The 16,454-nt window shown below is 39.7% G+C and overlaps 1 protein-coding gene and 1 pseudogene across 2 annotated transcripts in view; one reads left to right on the top strand and one right to left on the bottom strand.

Moving 5' to 3' along the window:
* The window catches only part of LOC310824113 (cytochrome P450 3A27-like), a 453,840-nt pseudogene that overhangs the window by 60,815 nt on the left and 376,571 nt on the right, over nt 1–16,454 (bottom strand). The gene's annotated exons all lie outside the window — the stretch shown is intronic.
* Nucleotides 1–16,454, top strand: part of LOC310823669 (E3 ubiquitin-protein ligase TRIM65-like) — a gene marked incomplete at both ends in the record, with an annotated part of 83,090 nt that overhangs the window by 39,198 nt on the left and 27,438 nt on the right. The window lies entirely within an intron of this gene.

The raw sequence follows: 16,454 nt of genomic DNA, 5'->3' as shown, positions 1-16,454 counted from the left end.
AAAAAACAACAGAACCTCATCACAAGTGTGATTCTAAATCACCTCCACTACATTCACCCCACTTTGAACTCCCACATGAAGGAGAGGTAAGGAGTGCACATTTCAGGATGATGGGTAGAGAATCTGAAGCACACAGAGTATCTCTGACCCTGACCCAGAAGACTCCATCAGCTTCAACTATGAAGTTTCTCTGAATGTACAAAAGGAAATGGTGAGGGGGTGGGGGGTTTCCTGTTGCCACAGAGCTGATGTCAGAGAATTGCAGGGCTGACTGTGTGGTATTCTCCTCATGTACACGACAACATTTACAATAAAGTATCAATCAATCAGACTTTACTTGTACAGCACACTTCATAAACACTTTAACACAATGTCCTTCACAGAGAGAATAAATAATTAAAAGGGAAAGGTGCTATAGAAACACAGGTGGATAAAAACAAATTAGATAAAGTATTTTAGTCATTAAAAGAGGGGCTGCAGGGATGTCATTGATTTTTCTCCTCCTCATTTTCAATAAATGCAGCTGAGAAGAAGACTTGAGTTTGGAGGTGTGGTTTGATGCCACAGCCAACGCCCAAAATGGGTCTCAGGGTGAATCAGGACATAACAATTCACTGCCAAGCATGCTCTGTTCCCAAGAAGTGCTCTGTTCTCTTTGTTTTGAACATGTTGGTGCTGGGATGTATGTATATGACTACTACCAAAGACACATAGACCACTTTAAACAGAAAAAGTAGGTTTTCTGTTCAGTTCCTCTTTCTAACCAGCAATGAATGGCACAGTTTGATTTGACTGTAGAGACTAATGCAATGCAGTAAAATTAATAATTTAGGTCAAATGAATTAATAAGAAAGACAAAACATACCCAAAAACTAAATCCACCAAACGAAAAAATCAAGGCTCGAAAGGTATGTATCAAATCAGCAAAACAATCACAAAAGGTCCAAATAAAATTAGAAATGTACCAGTTTTTTTACATCCTGACATAAACAATAGGTACTAGTGCACACTTCAGGATGAAGGTAAAGAATCTGAATCCATCACACAGTATTGAGTATCTCTGCTCTGACCCTGACCCAGGAAACTCAACTATGATCAAACACAATCAGCTTAAATATCACAAAAAGTCCACCTAAAATTAGAAGCGTACCTGTTTGATCTGCCTATCACTCCTCTCTGCAGCCCCCCATCACTGTGAACACAATAAACTGGTCCTTATTGGTCTCTTCCAGCACACTGGCTGACAGAGGCTCAGGTCTCACTCTTCACAAGGTGCTTTAATGAACGTCTTGGTGTTCAACAAGTCTGGTCCTCTGACAACAGTCCTATGTTGCTACATTGTTCCTGTAACTCTCTTGCCTCACAGGGGAACTGAAACCTTCAGTTGAACAACAGGGGAACTGAACTCTGTGGTCAGAGTCGTGTCACGTACACAGAGTGATGGAAAAACCCTGCTTCAATAGTAGTTCAGTTGATATCAAACATTCAAACAGGACCCAGGTATTTAAAGGATGAAACAGGACCCAGGTATTTAAAGGATGAAACAGGACCCAGGTATTTAAAGGATGAAACTGGGTATTTAAAGACTTTATTTGATAAAGGATGAAACTTCAACCAAACTACAGTAGAAACATTTATTTTTTGGAGAGCAAGGAGGAGGACACACCCACACACACACACAGATATATACACACACACACACACACACACACACACACACACACACACACACACACAGATACACACACAGATACACACACAGATACACACACAGATACACACACGCACACACACAAACACACACACACACACACACACACACACACACACACACACACACACCTCCCTCACTAGAATAGAACTAATTTGCCTCAAATTTGAAGCTGAATGATAATTTCATTGGTTGGACTCAGTTATCAGATCTAGTTATCAGACATTGAGTCTATGAGGAACCAAACTCTCCAAACTGACCACTTGTTTTAGATTTGTAACCACCTCCATCCAATGGATGGGTTCATCATGAAACCTGATTCATCTGGATTGTCTGAATCCATAGCTATTCCACCATGGATTTCATGATCCCAAGTTGACATGTAATAAAAAATAAAAAACAAAAAACAATCAATCAAGTTGATTGATCCCTTGAAGTCTCATGCATAGCGAGCAGCGCTCATTATATGTGTTTCTTTGTCACTTTCTGTCACAGTAAAATCATTAAATCATTAATTTTTAATGATAAAAAGCTGTTTTTGGTCTTTCTGTTTTTATTTGGACAAGCATTCACTGTTTCAATATTTAAGCTGACACAGAATATTCATTCTAGTGAGACCACATGTTGACAGGGCCTACACACACCTGTATAACTATTGACAGGGCCTACACACACCTGTATAACTATTGACAGGGCCTACACACACCTGTATAACTATTGACAGGGCCTACACACACCTGTATAACTATTGACAGAGCCTACACACACCTGTATAACTATTGACAGGGCCTACACACACCTGTATAACTATTGCAAGATATACGGTATTGTATGGATTGTAAGTTAAATAAATATCTACTATTAATAGCTTCCATAGAGTATTTTATTTTCTAAATGAAATGAAATTATTTCTCCATCATAAACCTCCACATGTTTCCATTAACATTGACACCAAAACCCTTGTGATGCATCTGATCCCCGAAATCACACTTTCACACCTGGATTGAACCACCAGATACAACAGACGTCATTTGCAGCTACGACAGGCCTTATGGGTAGTGAAGTCTAAACTACAGCAGGCCTTATGGGTAGTGAAGTCTAAACTACAACAGGCCTTATGGGTAGTGAAGTCTAAACTACAACAGGCCTTATGGGTAGTGAAGTCTAAACTACAGCAGGCCTTATGGGTAGTGAAGTCTAAACTACAACAGGCCTTATGGGTAGTGAAGTCTGAACTACAGCAGGCCTTATGGGTAGTGAAGTCTAAACTACAACAGGCCTTATGGGTAGTGAAGTCTAAACTACGATAGGCCTTATGGGTAGTAAAGTCTAAACTACAACAGGCCTTATGGGTAGTGAAGTCTAAACTACAGCAGGTCTTATGGGTAGTGAAGTCTAAACTACAACAGGCCTTATGGGTAGTGAAGTCTAAACTACAGCAGGCCTTATGGGTAGTGAAATCTAAACTACGACAGGCCTTATGGGTAGTGAAGTCTAAACTACAGCAGGCCTTATGGGTAGTGAAGTCTAAACTACAGCAGGCCTTATGTTTAGTGAAGTCTAAACAACAGCAGGCCTTATGGGTAGTGAAGTGTAAACTAAGCATTTCAATCATGCTTTAGACCAGGAGACAGGACTATTTCAGCGACATTCTTTGTAATCAATGATATTGTCTGTGCCCTTGATATAAAGCAGCATTGTGCTGCCTTGTTTAATGATCTATCAAAAGCTTTTGATCCAGTGGATCATTCACTGTTAGTGAGTCGACTGTCTTAAATAGATTTGGATCAGAATGCTTGTCAGTGGTTCCTGAACTACCTCACAAATATAAGTCAGTGTGTCGTTGCTGACAATGTTCATTCACAACCGCTAGAGACCGTAATCTAAAATATTCACTATCAAGCAGGTAGTTACAACAAAAAAGGCATTACTGTTACAAGTTTCAAGTTTATTGCGTCCCATACACAAGTGCAGGGAGTAAAATTCTTAGGCTTGATTCCATGACAATGCAGCATACAAAATACACATAATACAAATAAGCAGTAGTGCAATGACAAGACAATAAGTGACAAGTGAGACACGTAAGACAGTAGCAGTGTGATTGACTGTAGCTAGTTCATACAGTAGCAGTGTGATTGACTGTACCTAGTTGATACAGTAGCAGTGTGATTGACTGTAGCTAGTTCATACAGTAGCAGTGTGATTGACTGTAGCTAGTTCATACAGTAGTCATGTAATTGTAGCTAGTTCTAGCTATAGTCAGTCACACTGCTACTGTATGAAATAGCTACAGTCGCTAGTTAATATAGTGTATCATTGGGACTGTAGCTAGTTGATACAGTAGCAGTGTGGTTGACTGTAGCTAGTTCATACAGTAGCAGTGTGATTGACTCTAGCTCGTTCATACAGTAGCAGTGTGATTGGCTGTAGCTAGTTCATATAGTGCAGCATTGGGAATGTAGCTAGTTCATACAGTAGCAGTGTGATTGACTGTAGCTAGTTCATATACTGTAGCATTGGGACTGTAGCTATTTCATACAGTAGCAGTGTGATTGACTGTAGCTAGTTCATACAGTAGCAGTGTGATTGACTGTAGCTAGTTTATACAGTAGCAGTGTGATTGACTGTAGCTAGTTCATACAGATGAAGTGTGATTGATGTAGCTAGTCCATACAGTAGCAATGTGGTTGACTGTAGCTAGTTCATACAGTAGCAGTGTGATTGACTGTAGCTAGTTGATACAGTAGCATTGTGATTGACTGTAGCTAGTTCATACAGTAGCAGTGTGATTGACTGTAGCTAGTTCATACAGTAGCATTGTGAATGACTGTAGCTAGTTCATGCAGTAGCAGTGTGATTGACTGTAGCTAGTTCATACAGTAGTCATGTAATTGTAGCTAGTTCTAGCGATAGTCAGTCACACTGCTACTGTATGAAATAACTACAGTCGCAAGTTAATATAGTGTATCATTGGGACTGTAGCTAGTTGATACAGTAGCAATGTGGTTGACTGTAGCTAGTTCATACAGTAGCAGTGTGATTGACTGTAGCTAGTTCATATAGTGTAGCATTGGGACTGTAGCTATTTCATACAGCAGCAGTGTGATTGTTTGTAGCTAGTTCATACAGTAGCAGTGTGATTGACTGTAGCTAGTTCATTCAGTAGCAGTGTTATTGACTGAAGCTAGTTTATACAGTAGCAGTGTGATTGACTGTAGCTAGTTCATACAGTAGCATTGTGAATGACTGTAGCTAGTTCATGCAGTAGCAGTGTGATTGACTGTAGCTAGTTCATACAGTAGCATTGTGACTGACTGAAGCTAGTTCATACAGTAGCAGTGTGATTGACGGTAGCTAGTTCATACAGTAGCAGTGTGATTGACTGTAGCTAGTTCATACAGTAGCAGTGTGATTGACTGTAGCTAGTTCATACAGTAGTCATGTAATTGTAGCTAGTTCTAGCGATAGTCAGTCACACTGCTACTGTATGAAATAGCTACAGTTGCTAGTTAATATAGTATATCATTGGGACTGTAGCTAGTTGATACAGTAGCAGTGTGGTTGACTGTAGCTAGTTCATACAGTAGCAGTGTGATTGACTGTAGCTAGTTCATACAGTAGCAGTGTGATTGGCTGTAGCTAGTTCATATAGTGCAGCATTGGGAATGTAGCTAGTTCATACAGTAGCAGTGTGATTGACTGTAGCTAGTTCATATACTGTAGCATTGGGACTGTAGCTATTTCATACAGTAGCAGTGTGATTGACTGTAGCTAGTTCATACAGTAGCAGTGTGATTGACTGTAGCTAGTTTATACAGTAGCAGTGTGATTGACTGTAGCTAGTTCATACAGATGAAGTGTGATTGATGTAGCTAGTCCATACAGTAGCAATGTGGTTCACTGTAGCTAGTTCATACAGTAGCAGTGTGATTGACTGTAGCTAGTTCATATAGTGTAGCATTGGGACTGTAGCTATTTCATACAGTAGCAGTGTGATTGATTGTAGCTAGTTCATACAGAAGCAGTGTGATTGACTGTAGCTAGTTCATACAGTAGCAGTGTGATTGACTGTAGCTAGTTCATACAGTAGCATTATGATTGACTGTAGCTAGTTCGTACATTAGCAGTGTGATTGACTGTAGCTAGTTCGTACAGTTGCAATGTGATTGACTGTAGCTAGTTCATACAGTAGCATTGTGATTGACTGAAGCTAGTTTATACAGTAGCAGTGTGATTGACTGTAGCTAGTTCATACAGTAGCATTGTGAATGATTGTAGCTAGTTCATACAGTAGCAGTGTGATTGACTGTAGCTAGTTCATACAGTAGTCATGTAATTGTAGCTAGTTCTAGCGATAGTCAGTCACATTGCTACTGTATGAAATAGCTACAGTCGCTAGTTAATATAGTGTATCATTGGGACTGTAGCTAGTTGATACAGTAGCAGTGTGGTTGACTGTAGCTAGTTCATACAGTAGCAGTGTGATTGACTGTAGCTAGTTCATACAGTAGCAGTGTGATTGGCTGTAGCTAGTTCATACAGTAGCAGTGTGATTGACTGTAGCTAGTTCATATACTGTAGCATTGGGACTGTAGCTATTTCATACAGTAGCAGTGTGATTGACTGTAGCTAGTTCATACAGTAGCATTATGATTGACTGTAGCTAGTTCATACATTAGCAGTGTGATTGACTGTAGCTAGTTCATACAGTAGCATTGTGAATGATTGTAGCTAGTTCATACAGTAGCAGTGTGATTGACTGTAGCTAGTTCATACAGTAGTCATGTAATTGTAGCTAGTTCTAGCGATAGTCAGTCACATTGCTACTGTATGAAATAGCTACAGTCGCTAGTTAATATAGTGTATCATTGGGACTGTAGCTAGTTGATACAGTAGCAGTGTGGTTGACTGTAGCTAGTTCATACAGTAGCAGTGTGATTGACTGTAGCTAGTTCATACAGTAGCAGTGTGATTGGCTCTAGCTAGTTCATATAGTGCAGCATTGGGAATGTAGCTAGTTCATACAGTAGCAGTGTGATTGACTGTAGCTAGTTCATATAGTATAGCATTGGGACTGTAGCTATTTCATACAGTAGCAGTGTGATTGATTGTAGCTAGTTCATACAGTAGCAGTGTGATTGACTGAAGCTAGTTTATACAGTAGCAGTGTGATTGACTGTAGCTAGTTCATACAGTAGCATTGTGAATTACTGTAGCTAGTTCATGCAGTAGCAGTGTGATTGACTGTAGCTAGTTCATACAGTAGCATTGTGAATGACTGAAGCTAGTTCATACAGTAGCAGTGTGATTGACTGTAGCTAGTTCATACAGTAGTCATGTAATTGTAGCTAGTTCTAGCGATAGTCAGTCACACTGCTACTGTATGAAATAGCTACAGTCGCTAGTTAATATAGTGTATCATTGGGACTGTAGCTAGTTGATACAGTAGCAGTGTGGTTGACTGTAGCTAGTTCATATAGTGCAGCATTGGGAATGTAGCTATTTCATACAGTAGCAGTGTGATTGACTGTAGCTAGTTCATACAGTAGCAGTGTGATTGACTGTAGCTAGTTTATACAGTAGCAGTGTGATTGACTGTAGCTAGTTCCTACAGATGAAGTGTGATTGATGTAGCTAGTTCATACAGTAGCAATGTGGTTGACTGTAGCTAGTTCATACAGTAGCAGTGTGATTGACTGTAGCTAGTTCATATAGTGTAGCATTGGGACTGTAGCTATTTCATACAGTAGCAGTGTGATTGATTGTAGCTAGTTCATACAGAAGCAGTGTGATTGACTGTAGCTAGTTCATACAGTAGCAGTGTGATTGACTGTAGCTAGTTCATACAGTAGCATTATGATTGACTGTAGCTAGTTCATACAGTAGCAGTGTGATTGACTGAAGCTAGTTTATACAGTAGCAGTGTGATTGACTGTAGCTAGTTCATACAGTAGCATTGTGAATTACTGTAGCTAGTTCATGCAGTAGCAGTGTGATTGACTGTAGCTAGTTCATACAGTAGCAGTGTGATTGACTGTAGCTAGTTCATACAGTAGCAGTGTGATTGACTGTAGCTAGTTCATCCAGTAGTCATGTAATTGTAGCTAGTTCTAGCGATAGTCAGTCACACTGCTACTGTATGAAATAGCTACAGTCGCTAGTTAATATAGTGTATCATTGGGACTGTAGCTAGTTGATACAGTAGCAGTGTGGTTGACTGTAGCTAGTTCATATAGTGCAGCATTGGGAATGTAGCTATTTCATACAGTAGCAGTGTGATTGACTGTAGCTAGTTCATACAGTAGCAGTGTGATTGACTGTAGCTAGTTTATACAGTAGCAGTGTGATTGACTGTAGCTAGTTCCTACAGATGAAGTGTGATTGATGTAGCTAGTTCATACAGTAGCAATGTGGTTGACTGTAGCTAGTTCATACAGTAGCAGTGTGATTGACTGTAGCTAGTTCATATAGTGTAGCATTGGGACTGTAGCTATTTCATACAGTAGCAGTGTGATTGATTGTAGCTAGTTCATACAGAAGCAGTGTGATTGACTGTAGCTAGTTCATACAGTAGCAGTGTGATTGACTGTAGCTAGTTCATACAGTAGCATTATGATTGACTGTAGCTAGTTCATACAGTAGCAGTGTGATTGACTGAAGCTAGTTTATACAGTAGCAGTGTGATTGACTGTAGCTAGTTCATACAGTAGCATTGTGAATTACTGTAGCTAGTTCATGCAGTAGCAGTGTGATTGACTGTAGCTAGTTCATACAGTAGCAGTGTGATTGACTGTAGCTAGTTCATACAGTAGCAGTGTGATTGACTGTAGCTAGTTCATACAGTAGTCATGTAATTGTAGCTAGTTCTAGCGATAGTCAGTCACACTGCTACTGTATGAAATAGCTACAGTCGCTAGTTAATATAGTGTATCATTGGGACTGTAGCTAGTTGATACAGTAGCAGTGTGGTTGACTGTAGCTAGTTCATATAGTGCAGCATTGGGAATGTAGCTATTTCATACAGTAGCAGTGTGATTGACTGTAGCTAGTTCATACAGTAGCAGTGTGATTGACTGTAGCTAGTTTATACAGTAGCAGTGTGATTGACTGTAGCTAGTTCCTACAGATGAAGTGTGATTGATGTAGCTAGTTCATACAGTAGCAATGTGGTTGACTGTAGCTAGTTCATACAGTAGCAGTGTGATTGACTGTAGCTAGTTCATATAGTGTAGCATTGGGACTGTAGCTATTTCATACAGTAGCAGTGTGATTGATTGTAGCTAGTTCATACAGAAGCAGTGTGATTGACTGTAGCTAGTTCATACAGTAGCAGTGTGATTGACTGTAGCTAGTTCATACATTAGCAGTGTGATTGACTGTAGCTAGTTCGTACAGTTGCAGTGTGATTGACTGTAGCTAGTTCATACAGTAGCATTGTGATTGACTGAAGCTAGTTTATACAGCAGCAGTGTGATTGACTGTAGCTAGTTCATACAGTAGCATTGTGAATGATTGTAGCTAGTTCATACAGTAGCAGTGTGATTGACTGTAGCTAGTTCATACAGTAGTCATGTAATTGTAGCTAGTTCTAGCGATAGTCAGTCACATTGCTACTGTATGAAATAGCTACAGTCGCTAGTTAATATAGTGTATCATTGGAACTGTAGGTAGTTGATACAGTAGCAGTGTGGTTGACTGTAGCTAGTTCATACAGTAGCAGTGTGATTGACTGTAGCTAGTTCATACAGTAGCAGTGTGATTGGCTGTAGCTAGTTCATATAGTGCAGCATTGGGAATGTAGCTAGTTCATACAGTAGCAGTGTGATTGACTGTAGCTAGTTCATATAGTGTAGCATTGGGACTGTAGCTATTTCATACAGTAGCAGTGTGATTGATTGTAGCTAGTTCATACAGTAGCAGTGTGATTGACTGTAGGTAGTTCATACAGTAGCAGTGTGATTGACTGAAGCTAGTTTATAAAGTAGCAGTGTGATTGACTGTAGCTAGTTCATACAGTAGCATTGTGAATGACTGTAGCTAGTTCATGCAGTAGCAGTGTGATTGACTGTAGCTAGTTCATACAGTAGTCATGTAATTGTAGCTAGTTCTAGCGATAGTCAGTCACACTGCTACTGTATGAAATAGCTACAGTCGCTAGTTAATATAGTGTATTATTGGGACTGTAGCTAGTTGATACAGTAGCAGTGTGGTTGACTGTAGCTAGGTCATACAGTAGCAGTGTGATTGACTGTAGCTAGTTCATACAGTAGCAGTGTGATTGGCTGTAGCTAGTTCATATAGTGCAGCATTGGGAATGTAGCTAGTTCATACAGTAGCAGTGTGATTGACTGTAGCTAGTTCATATACTGTAGCATTGGGACTGTAGCTATTTCATACAGTAGCAGTGTGATTGACTGTAGCTAGTTCATACAGTAGCATTATGATTGACTGTAGCTAGTTCATACATTAGCAGTGTGATTGACTGTAGCTAGTTCATACAGTAGCATTGTGAATGATTGTAGCTAGTTCATACAGTAGCAGTGTGATTGACTGTAGCTAGTTCATACAGTAGTCATGTAATTGTAGCTAGTTCTAGCGATAGTCAGTCACATTGCTACTGTATGAAATAGCTACAGTCGCTAGTTAATATAGTGTATCATTGGGACTGTAGCTAGTTGATACAGTAGCAGTGTGGTTGACTGTAGCTAGTTCATATAGTGCAGCATTGGGAATGTAGCTATTTCATACAGTAGCAGTGTGATTGACTGTAGCTAGTTTATACAGTAGCAGTGTGATTGACTGTAGCTAGTTCCTACAGATGAACTGTGATTGATGTAGCTAGTTCATACAGTAGCAATGTGGTTGACTGTAGCTAGTTCATACAGTAGCAGTGTGATTGACTGTAGCTAGTTCATATAGTGTAGCATTGGGACTGTAGCTATTTCATACAGTAGCAGTGTGATTGATTGTAGCTAGTTCATACAGAAGCAGTGTGATTGACTGTAGCTAGTTCATACAGTAGCAGTGTGATTGACTGTAGCTAGTTCATACAGTAGCATTATGATTGACTGTAGCTAGTTCATACAGTAGCAGTGTGATTGACTGAAGCTAGTTTATACAGTAGCAGTGTGATTGACTGTAGCTAGTTCATACAGTAGCATTGTGAATTACTGTAGCTAGTTCATGCAGTAGCAGTGTGATTGACTGTAGCTAGTTCATACAGTAGCAGTGTGATTGACTGTAGCTAGTTCATACAGTAGCAGTGTGATTGACTGTAGCTAGTTCATACAGTAGTCATGTAATTGTAGCTAGTTCTAGCGATAGTCAGTCACACTGCTACTGTATGAAATAGCTACAGTCGCTAGTTAATATAGTGTATCATTGGGACTGTAGCTAGTTGATACAGTAGCAGTGTGGTTGACTGTAGCTAGTTCATATAGTGCAGCATTGGGAATGTAGCTATTTCATACAGTAGCAGTGTGATTGACTGTAGCTAGTTCATACAGTAGCAGTGTGATTGACTGTAGCTAGTTTATACAGTAGCAGTGTGATTGACTGTAGCTAGTTCCTACAGATGAAGTGTGATTGATGTAGCTAGTTCATACAGTAGCAATGTGGTTGACTGTAGCTAGTTCATACAGTAGCAGTGTGATTGACTGTAGCTAGTTCATATAGTGTAGCATTGGGACTGTAGCTATTTCATACAGTAGCAGTGTGATTGATTGTAGCTAGTTCATACAGAAGCAGTGTGATTGACTGTAGCTAGTTCATACAGTAGCAGTGTGATTGACTGTAGCTAGTTCATACAGTAGCATTATGATTGACTGTAGCTAGTTCATACAGTAGCAGTGTGATTGACTGAAGCTAGTTTATACAGTAGCAGTGTGATTGACTGTAGCTAGTTCATACAGTAGCATTGTGAATTACTGTAGCTAGTTCATGCAGTAGCAGTGTGATTGACTGTAGCTAGTTCATACAGTAGCAGTGTGATTGACTGTAGCTAGTTCATACAGTAGTCATGTAATTGTAGCTAGTTCTAGCGATAGTCAGTCACACTGCTACTGTATGAAATAGCTACAGTCGCTAGTTAATATAGTGTATCATTGGGACTGTAGCTAGTTGATACAGTAGCAGTGTGGTTGACTGTAGCTAGTTCCTACAGATGAAGTGTGATTGATGTAGCTAGTTCATACAGTAGCAATGTGGTTGACTGTAGCTAGTTCATACAGTAGCAGTGTGATTGACTGTAGCTAGTTCATATAGTGTAGCATTGGGACTGTAGCTATTTCATACAGAAGCAGTGTGATTGATTGTAGCTAGTTCATACAGAAGCAGTGTGATTGACTGTAGCTAGTTCATACAGTAGCAGTGTGATTGACTGTAGCTAGTTCATACAGTAGCATTATGATTGACTGTAGCTAGTTCATACAGTAGCAGTGTGATTGACTGAAGCTAGTTTATACAGTAGCAGTGTGATTGACTGTAGCTAGTTCATACAGTAGCATTGTGAATTACTGTAGCTAGTTCATGCAGTAGCAGTGTGATTGACTGTAGCTAGTTCATACAGTAGCATTGTGAATGACTGAAGCTAGTTCATACAGTAGCAGTGTGATTGACTGTAGCTAGTTCATACAGTAGCAGTGTGATTGACTGTAGCTAGTTCATACAGTAGCATTATGATTGACTGTAGCTAGTTCATACAGTAGCAGTGTGATTGACTGAAGCTAGTTTATACAGTAGCAGTGTGATTGACTGTAGCTAGTTCATACAGTAGCATTGTGAATTACTGTAGCTAGTTCATGCAGTAGCAGTGTGATTGACTGTAGCTAGTTCATACAGTAGCAGTGTGATTGACTGTAGCTAGTTCATACAGTAGTCATGTAATTGTAGCTAGTTCTAGCGATAGTCAGTCACACTGCTACTGTATGAAATAGCTACAGTCGCTAGTTAATATAGTGTATCATTGGGACTGTAGCTAGTTGATACAGTAGCAGTGTGGTTGACTGTAGCTAGTTCCTACAGATGAAGTGTGATTGATGTAGCTAGTTCATACAGTAGCAATGTGGTTGACTGTAGCTAGTTCATACAGTAGCAGTGTGATTGACTGTAGCTAGTTCATATAGTGTAGCATTGGGACTGTAGCTATTTCATACAGAAGCAGTGTGATTGATTGTAGCTAGTTCATACAGAAGCAGTGTGATTGACTGTAGCTAGTTCATACAGTAGCAGTGTGATTGACTGTAGCTAGTTCATACAGTAGCATTATGATTGACTGTAGCTAGTTCATACAGTAGCAGTGTGATTGACTGAAGCTAGTTTATACAGTAGCAGTGTGATTGACTGTAGCTAGTTCATACAGTAGCATTGTGAATTACTGTAGCTAGTTCATGCAGTAGCAGTGTGATTGACTGTAGCTAGTTCATACAGTAGCATTGTGAATGACTGAAGCTAGTTCATACAGTAGCAGTGTGATTGACTGTAGCTAGTTCATACAGTAGCAGTGTGATTGACTGTAGCTAGTTCATACAGTAGTCATGTAATTGTAGCTAGTTCTAGCGATAGTCAGTCACACTGCTACTGTATGAAATAGCTACAGTCGCTAGTTAATATAGTGTATCATTGGGACTGTAGCTAGTTGATACAGTAGCAGTGTGGTTGACTGTAGTTAGTTCATACAGTAGCAGTGTGATTGACTGTAGCTAGTTCATACAGTAGCAGTGTGATTGGCTGTAGCTAGTTCATATAGTGCAGCATTGGGAATGTAGCTATTTCATACAGTAGCAGTGTGATTGACTGTAGCTAGTTCATACAGTAGCAGTGTGATTGACTGTAGCTAGTTTATACAGTAGCAGTGTGATTGACTGTAGCTAGTTCCTACAGATGAAGTGTGATTGATGTAGCTAGTTCATACAGTAGCAATGTGGTTGACTGTAGCTAGTTCATACAGTAGCAGTGTGATTGACTGTAGCTAGTTCATATAGTGTAGCATTGGGACTGTAGCTATTTCATACAGTAGCAGTGTGATTGATTGTAGCTAGTTCATACAGAAGCAGTGTGATTGACTGTAGCTAGTTCATACAGTAGCAGTGTGATTGACTGAAGCTAGTTTATACAGTAGCAGTGTGATTGACTGTAGCTAGTTCATACAGTAGCATTGTGAATTACTGTAGCTAGTTCATGCAGTAGCAGTGTGATTGACTGAAGTTAGTTCATACAGTAGCATTGTGAATGACTGAAGTTAGTTCATACAGTAGCAGTGTGATTGACTGTAGCTAGTTCATACAGTAGCAGTGTGATTGACTGTAGCTAGTTCATACAGTAGCAGTGTGATTGACTGTAGCTAGTTCATACAGTAGTCATGTAATTGTAGCTAGTTCTAGCGATAGTCAGTCACACTGCTACTGTATGAAATAGCTACAGTCGCTAGTTAATATAGTGTATCATTGGGACTGTAGCTAGTTGATACAGTAGCAGTGTGGTTGACTGTAGCTAGTTCATACAGTAGCAGTGTGATTGACTGTAGCTAGTTCATACAGTAGCAGTGTGATTGGCTGTAGCTAGTTCATATAGTGCAGCATTGGGAATGTAGCTATTTCATACAGTAGCAGTGTGATTGACTGTAGCTAGTTCATACAGTTGCAGTGTGATTGACTGTAGCTAGTTCATACAGTAGCAGTGTGATTGACTGTAGCTAGTTCCTACAGATGAAGTGTGATTGATGTAGCTAGTTCATACAGTAGCAGTGTGATTGACTGTAGCTAGTTCATATAGTGTAGCATTGGGACTGTAGCTAGTTCATACAGTAGCAGTGTGATTGACTGTAGCTAGTTCATACAGTAGCAGTGTGATTGGCTGTAGCTAGTTCATATAGTGCAGCATTGGGAATGTAGCTAGTTCATACAGTAGCAGTGTGATTGACTGTAGCTAGTTCATATAGTGTAGCATTGGGACTGTAGCTATTTCATACAGTAGCAGTGTGATTGATTGTAGCTAGTTCATACAGTAGCAGTGTGATTGACTGTAGGTAGTTCATACAGTAGCAGTGTGATTGACTGAAGCTAGTTTATACAGTAGCAGTGTGATTGACTGTAGCTAGTTCATACAGTAGCAGTGTGATTGACTGTAGCTAGTTCATACAGTAGCAGTGTGATTGGCTGTAGCTAGTTCATATAGTGCAGCATTGGGAATGTAGCTAGTTCATACAGTAGCAGTGTGATTGACTGTAGCTAGTTCATATACTGTAGCATTGGGACTGTAGCTATTTCATACAGTAGCAGTGTGATTGACTGTAGCTAGTTCATACAGTAGCATTATGATTGACTGTAGCTAGTTCATACATTAGCAGTGTGATTGACTGTAGCTAGTTCATACAGTAGCATTGTGAATGATTGTAGCTAGTTCATACAGTAGCAGTGTGATTGACTGTAGCTAGTTCATACAGTAGTCATGTAATTGTAGCTAGTTCTAGCGATAGTCAGTCACATTGCTACTGTATGAAATAGCTACAGTCGCTAGTTAATATAGTGTATCATTGGGACTGTAGCTAGTTGATACATTAGCAGTGTGGTTGACTGTAGCTAGTTCATATAGTGCAGCATTGGGAATGTAGCTATTTCATACAGTAGCAGTGTGATTGACTGTAGCTAGTTTATACAGTAGCAGTGTGATTGACTGTAGCTAGTTCCTACAGATGAAGTGTGATTGATGTAGCTAGTTCATACAGTAGCAATGTGGTTGACTGTAGCTAGTTCATACAGTAGCAGTGTGATTGACTGTAGCTAGTTCATATAGTGTAGCATTGGGACTGTAGCTATTTCATACAGTAGCAGTGTGATTGATTGTAGCTAGTTCATACAGAAGCAGTGTGATTGACTGTAGCTAGTTCATACAGTAGCAGTGTGATTGACTGTAGCTAGTTCATACAGTAGCATTATGATTGACTGTAGCTAGTTCATACAGTAGCAGTGTGATTGACTGAAGCTAGTTTATACAGTAGCAGTGTGATTGACTGTAGCTAGTTCATACAGTAGCATTGTGAATTACTGTAGCTAGTTCATGCAGTAGCAGTGTGATTGACTGTAGCTAGTTCATACAGTAGCAGTGTGATTGACTGTAGCTAGTTCATACAGTAGCAGTGTGATTGACTGTAGCTAGTTCATACAGTAGTCATGTAATTGTAGCTAGTTCTAGCGATAGTCAGTCACACTGCTACTGTATGAAATAGCTACAGTCGCTAGTTAATATAGTGTATCATTGGGACTGTAGCTAGTTGATACAGTAGCAGTGTGGTTGACTGTAGCTAGTTCATATAGTGCAGCATTGGGAATGTAGCTATTTCATACAGTAGCAGTGTGATTGACTGTAGCTAGTTCATACAGTAGCAGTGTGATTGACTGTAGCTAGTTTATACAGTAGCAGTGTGATTGACTGTAGCTAGTTCCTACAGATGAAGTGTGATTGATGTAGCTAGTTCATACAGTAGCAATGTGGTTGACTGTAGCTAGTTCATACAGTAGCAGTGTGATTGACTGTAGCTAGTTCATATAGTGTAGCATTGGGACTGTAGCTATTTCATACAGTAGCAGTGTGATTGATTGTAGCTAGTTCATACAGAAGCAGTGTGATTGACTGTAGCTAGTTCATACAGTAGCAGTGTGATTGACTGTAGCTAGTTCATACAGTAGCATTATGATTGACTGTAGCTAGTTCATACAGTAGCAGTGTGATTGACTGAAGCTAGTTT

Source organism: Argentina silus (genome assembly GCF_951799395.1).
Source record: "Argentina silus genome assembly, chromosome: Y".
NCBI lineage: Eukaryota > Metazoa > Chordata > Actinopteri > Argentiniformes > Argentinidae > Argentina > Argentina silus.
Note: the sequence above shows the minus strand (reverse complement) of the source record. Positions and strands in the feature narration are given on the sequence as shown.